The sequence below is a fragment of the Meles meles genome, chromosome 1 (genome assembly GCF_922984935.1).
Source record: "Meles meles chromosome 1, mMelMel3.1 paternal haplotype, whole genome shotgun sequence".
NCBI lineage: Eukaryota > Metazoa > Chordata > Mammalia > Carnivora > Mustelidae > Meles > Meles meles.
In genome coordinates this window covers 167968567-167974509 of record NC_060066.1, presented here as the reverse complement: position 1 = coordinate 167974509, position 5943 = coordinate 167968567, and the positions used below count along the sequence as shown (strand labels likewise).

The window sequence follows — 5943 nt, the reverse complement described above, 5'->3', positions numbered from 1 at the left end:
CTTATTGATTTGTTCTATCACATTGATTGATTTGTGAATGTTGAACCAACCTTGCAACCCAGGGATGAATCCCACCTGGTCATGGTGGATAATCTTTTTAATGTGCTTCTGGATCCTGTTTGCTAGGATCTTGTTGAGAATCTTTGCATCCATATTCATCAGTGATATTGGTCTGAAATTCTCCTTTTTGGTAGGGTCTTTGCCTGGTTTGGGGATCAGGGTAATGCTGGCTTCATAAAATTCTAACTGACAGAATTCTGTCAACTCTCTTGTGAAAGATGAAGAAAAATCACATGATTTCACCTTCATCAATTTCTGCTCTTTTATTCTATTTTTTGTTTTTGTTTGTATGATCTGTATATTTTATACCATTTTATCATAGTTCACCTTTTGTTATTTTCATATTTATATATTTTTAATTTGCAAATCATGGTTGTGTAACCATAGCTATCATTATTTAGACTTCCTTCTGGGCTACATGGGTTAGCATTTATTGTGTCTTTTCATATTCAATTTCTCTACTTTTGACCACTGAATTTTGATATCTTTTTCCTTTGCATGAAGCATATCTTTATCTAGGCTTTTTAAGGAAAGGCATATGAATCATACATCTCCAAAAACTTTACTAAGTAGAATATTAATTTTATGTTGAATGTGATAAAAAAAAATTTCTTAAAATAATAGTAACTCAACACACACAAAACAGATAATCATGGCTTCAGTAAGGTAGAAGTTTATTTCTTTTTTCTTTAAATCATAACAGGCACATAAAACAGCATGTTAAGATACATTAAAGCAAGAATTGCTTGCAGCTGTGCTTTGTACATATTATTTCATTTAATCTTAACAAAAGCCCCTGAGGTGGTATTGAGAATTCTCTATTCTAAAGACTGAAAATTAACAGTTCAAAGGGCAAAAATCTGTGGCCCATTACTAGTGGGTGACAGGCTTGGGAGTTGCTCTTGGCATCATCTACCCCTCCCCTTGTCTTCACTTTAGCATACTGCCTCTGAGGAATTTAGTGGCATAATGTAAGGATAAAGTGTATAGGGACAGAGTTGAGCTATCAGTGAATTCTTCCTGGGAACAGTCTTCCAAGGAAGCATCAGACAACAATGGTATTTGAGAACATCTTTGAATAATTAATTCATGTTTTCGGGTGAGCAAGAAATGAGAAAGCATTCTAGGCTAAGAAGACAACAGGTGTGAGCAAAAGGTATGGAAGCTTTTGTTCCTTAAAGGAATGACTTAAAACTTTCTGTTCATTTTTATTTTAAAGATTTATTTATTTGAGAGAGAGTGCATGTGTACATGTGTCCACTAGTGGGGGAGGGGCAGAGGGAGAGCATCACAAACAAACCCCAGGCTGGCTGTGGAGCCTGATGTAGGGCTTGCCTGGGGGCTTGATTCCATGAACCATGAGATCATGATCTGCAATGAAACCAAGAGTTGAATGTTCCACCAACTGAGCCAGTCAGGTGCCCCTAAACGTTCTCTTCATTTCTAGACACAAACTAGGTGCTTAATAAAGTCTTGTTGGCTTAATTTGTATAGTCATTCTCTTTGTCCTATGCAGCAGACATGTTCCTGGCACTCTAATATTGCCTTCCCCTTTATCCTCATTAAGAAAACCTATTTTTTTTTTAAGAGGCAGTATACCCCTCAGCCAGAAGACTGTGGTTCCTAGCCTCCCTTGCAGCTTGAGGACATAAAAAGAAATTGTGAGGAGGGCTTCTGGAAAGTTCCAAAAGAGATGGATAGACAGCTTGTTCCTTTTTGGCCTTTAATCATTTATTCTGATTCCTTCTTAGAATCATGCATTCACAGTCATGGGTCCAGTGGCTGGGACCAAAGTTCAGCCTTGAGGTTGGAAACCATGTGATAGAGATGATAAAACTGGACAGTGAAAGGATCCTCAGTCCCTGACTACAGTGTGAGGTTACCTTACCAATTCTGAATATCTATTTAGAGATTCTTTTTTTAAAAAAAAATATTTTATTTATTTGACTGAGAGAAATCACAACTAGGCAGAGAGGCAGGCAGAGAGAGAGAAGGAAGCAGGCTCCCCGTGGAGCAGAGAGCCCGATGCAGGGCTCGATCCCAGGACTCTGGGATCATGACCTGAGCTAAAGGCAAAGGCTTTAACCCACTGAGCCACCCAGGCACCCCTAAAGAGATTCTTTAGGCAAAAAATAAATTTCCATCTTGTTTCAACTACTGTTATTTCCGTCCTCTGCTATTGCAGCCAAATACAATTCCTGAGTGATGTATCCCAAATTCAGTATCAATTCCAGGAGGGTGGATGAATGGGGCACTTACGAATACTTATGGTTAGAAATGACTAATTGGAAAATGTGCAGAAATACTGAGAAAATTTCCCAGCTGGACCCCATTCCCAAGGTGGATCTCAAAGACAGTTTTATATCAACTGTATAACCTGGAAGAAATCCAGAAGCTTTTCAAAGAAGAGAAAGTGGCTGTTGTTGCCGCTGATACTGCTATAGTTGAGTGGAAATGGAAAGGCTGGAATGATGACCTTTCAAGAAGAACAAATGTTATTAAATAATGGATTTTGTCCCACCTCCTACAACAGTCAAGAGCAAAAGGATGAAAAGGGAATCCTATTCTTCTATTAATAACGCTGAGAGTCTGCCTCATGCTGACAAAGCAGAAAGCAACTGTAAAATTAGCAATTTTGCCTGCAAATTAGCCCCTTGCAAAGCCATAAAAAGAGAAAAGGAATTAAGAAAAAAATTCTATTAATGGAGTCAAGGATGGAAAAACCAAGAGTGACAGAGCATAAATACCCAGAAAACTGATACTTACTTTAAGGATGATATTATTCAGGTTTTAAATAGCTGCTTATAGCTGTGTATGAAGAAAGTGTTAATTTATAGCCCTTGAATCAGTGGCCTTTCTTAATGGCTCCTTGGAGCAAATCTATCAGAACTTGAAGAGCACGAGGCTTAGGTTGATGTTAATGAAAACTACCCTAGCCACCCCTCTCTGGGATATTACTATTCCACTTTAGAATGAAAGGCAATGCAGTAGGTAGAAAGATGTTAAATTTCAGAGGCAGACAAAGTTAGGTTTGAACCTGGTTCTGTCCCTTGCTAGCCTTGAGAAAGTCTTTTTACCATCCTGGGCTCAAAGCAGACGGTGATTATGAACTATTGTGTTAGTAGCATTAAATTAAGTAAGATGCAAAGAATTTGGTCCCTAAGAGGTTGTTAGCAAATGTTAATCCCTTTCTACCTTTTCTTCCTTATCAGAAGGTCAGCAACATCAGACTAGGCAAACCCATGACAAGCACTTAAATTGAGCTCTGCGGAAATCCTCCCCATAAGAAGATCAGTCCCTACAGGGGAGCTGAACACATTTTCATAATTTATGACTGGTCTCAGACAACAGGCCCCCTTTTGCAATTTTATGAAAATGATAAATCAATATTCAATAATAGGAAATAATCGGAAGAAAGGAACAGGGAGGTCTTTAACAATGAAAAGGCAGGGGGGGGGCGCCTGGGTGGCTCAGTGGGTTAAAGCCTCTGCCTTTGGCTCAGGTCATGATCCCAGGGTCCTGGGATTGAACCCCGCATCGGGCTCTCTGCTCCGCAGGGAGCCTGCTTCCTCCTCTCTCTGCCTGCCTCTCTGCCTAGTTGTGATTTCTGTCTGTCAGATAAGTAAAATATTAAAAAAAAAAAAGATTTTAAAATAAAAAGGCAGGGGGCTCCATTTCCAACAAGAATCATACCCAGGAGGAGAAATTTGAAATTGATGCAGTTTGCTTCATTATAGCATTGGCAGTTTTCACAGCTGTAGTCATCTAATGTTATCCAAGAGAAGGTGAGGAGTTTGGGGCTCTGTTGTAGGGCGAGGGTGAGTCTCTTCCTGCTTTCTTGGTTCAAAAGTGTATTTTACATCTGAAACATAGATTTTCCCTCTTAGGGCTGAAAAATGACAAAATATAGACATAGGAATTATATCCACAGATACATGTGGAAGGCAAACACTGTTTGAAGGTGGATAAATTATTGAAAAAGATCTTAACAGCACTTTAAAAAAAATCTCCTGGTTGACGGCTGTGGCTTATAAGACTGGGCAAATTTGTAAAACTCCATCTGAACCACAACCGTGAGCAAAGCTGCCTCCAAACATTGTAACGTAAACCCAGAATCCTTCCCCTCCAAGTTCTTCATATCTTACTGAAGATCACAGGATCTGTTTTAGATGGGAGTCTTAGAAATAACTGAAATTCCTCGACAACATTACCATTGAGTGGTCTTTCTACTTGTGTTTGAGCACCTCCAACAATAGAGAAGTACGTTCTTCCCAGAGAGGGGTTTAGTGTAGTTCAACACAAATGAGTTGAGATGTTCTAATTGCTAGACAATTATTTGTGTACAGGATATATATTAATTTCCTTTGACTGCCATAAAAGGGTACCACAAATTAGGTGGCTTAAAACAATAAAACATTCATCATGTTACAGTTTTGAAGGCAAAGTTTGAAATCAAAGTGTTTGTAGGGCCATGTTCCTTCTGAAACCTGTAAGGGAAAATGCTTCTTTGCTTCTTCTAGCTTCTTGATTCTGCATTAATATAACCCTCCACAGAATTTTTTGTATATGTAATATCCTGCACATATGTTTGTGTTGACTTAATCCTTTGCATAATTTTTAACTCTAATTACAAGTAGTCTCCTTAAAAAAGAAAAAAGAAAAGGGGTGCCTAGATGGTTCAGTGGGTTAAGCCTCTGCCTTCGGTTCAGGTCATGGTCTCAAGTTCCTGGGACTGAGTCCTGCATTGGGCTCTCTGCCAGCAAGGAGCCGTCTTCCTCCTCTCTCTCTGCTTGGTTCTTTGTCTACTTGTCATCGCTCTTTCTCTCTCTCTCTGTCAAATAAATAAATAAAATCTTAAAAAAAAAAAAGGAAAAGAAAAAGAGGACCGAGTTGCTGCTGAGGACCCTCACGGCACAGTCAAGATTGAGACTATGAGCTGTATTCCTTTCAAGACTGGGCAGCCCAAGAAACAGGGTGTCCCCACAACAGTGGGGAGAAAAGCTGAAAGGGTGTACAAAAAACTCCAGCATCTGGAAGAGCTGAGCAAGAGGCTGCGGAAGAACATGAAGTATGAGATAACCTTGGACTTATTCTCCATCCCCCTCTGCGAGCAAGCCCAGGATTTTCTGAGCTTGCTGACAGCTGAGGACATGGCCATGAAGTAGACGGATACCCTTCATCAAGGGAAGATGAACCAAATCCAAAAGACTGTGACTGAACCCTTACAAAAGTTTGGCAGTGTCTTCCCTAGCCTTACATGGTGCTGAAACAGCAGAATAGTGCTCATAGGACTGTAGGAGATTGCAGGCCAAGGGGGAAAAATACATGAAAAAGAAGACGTCAAGGCCAGTGCTGGCCAAACTCCCCCAGTCCCAAGCAGAGCCTTGGTCTGCATGGGATGACTTTGGCACCAAGAACGAGCAACTCCTGCGTAAGATACAGCTCCTGCGTAAGTAATTAACTACGTTAATTCCAGCCCAGCTTTGAGTCCCTGATTTAAGAACAGATGGTAGAATAGTCTGAAATGCATAAGGTCTTTGGAGACTTGACCCAACAGCTTGGCCAGCCTGGACACCTGACAAGCAGCAGGAGTGGGAGAATGAGGCCAAACAGAGTGAGCTCAGAGCCCTTCTCTATTGTGGCTGGTGACTGAATCCCAGTCACCCTTAGAGGATTCCTGGGACCCAGGTCAGTCTCTCAAGTCATCTCAAGCTTAGGCTCAGGTGTAAGCTCAGCAAAAAGTCCTTGCATAGGAGAAGTATGGCAGCCCATAGGCTGGGGATAAAGGCAGCTCCCACTGCACTTCAGCAGCTGTTGGTAGTGAGCCTGACACCAGAAGCCCCAGGCAGTAGCTCTCTCCCTGCCCAATAGCCATAGCCTGCA

General features: G+C 40.8%; 1 pseudogene; it reads left to right on the top strand.

Moving 5' to 3' along the window:
- The first annotated feature begins 4991 nt into the window (after positions 1 to 4991).
- On the top strand, positions 4992 to 5713 carry LOC123954144 (annotated as a pseudogene).
- Positions 5714 to 5943: the final 230 nt, after the last annotated feature.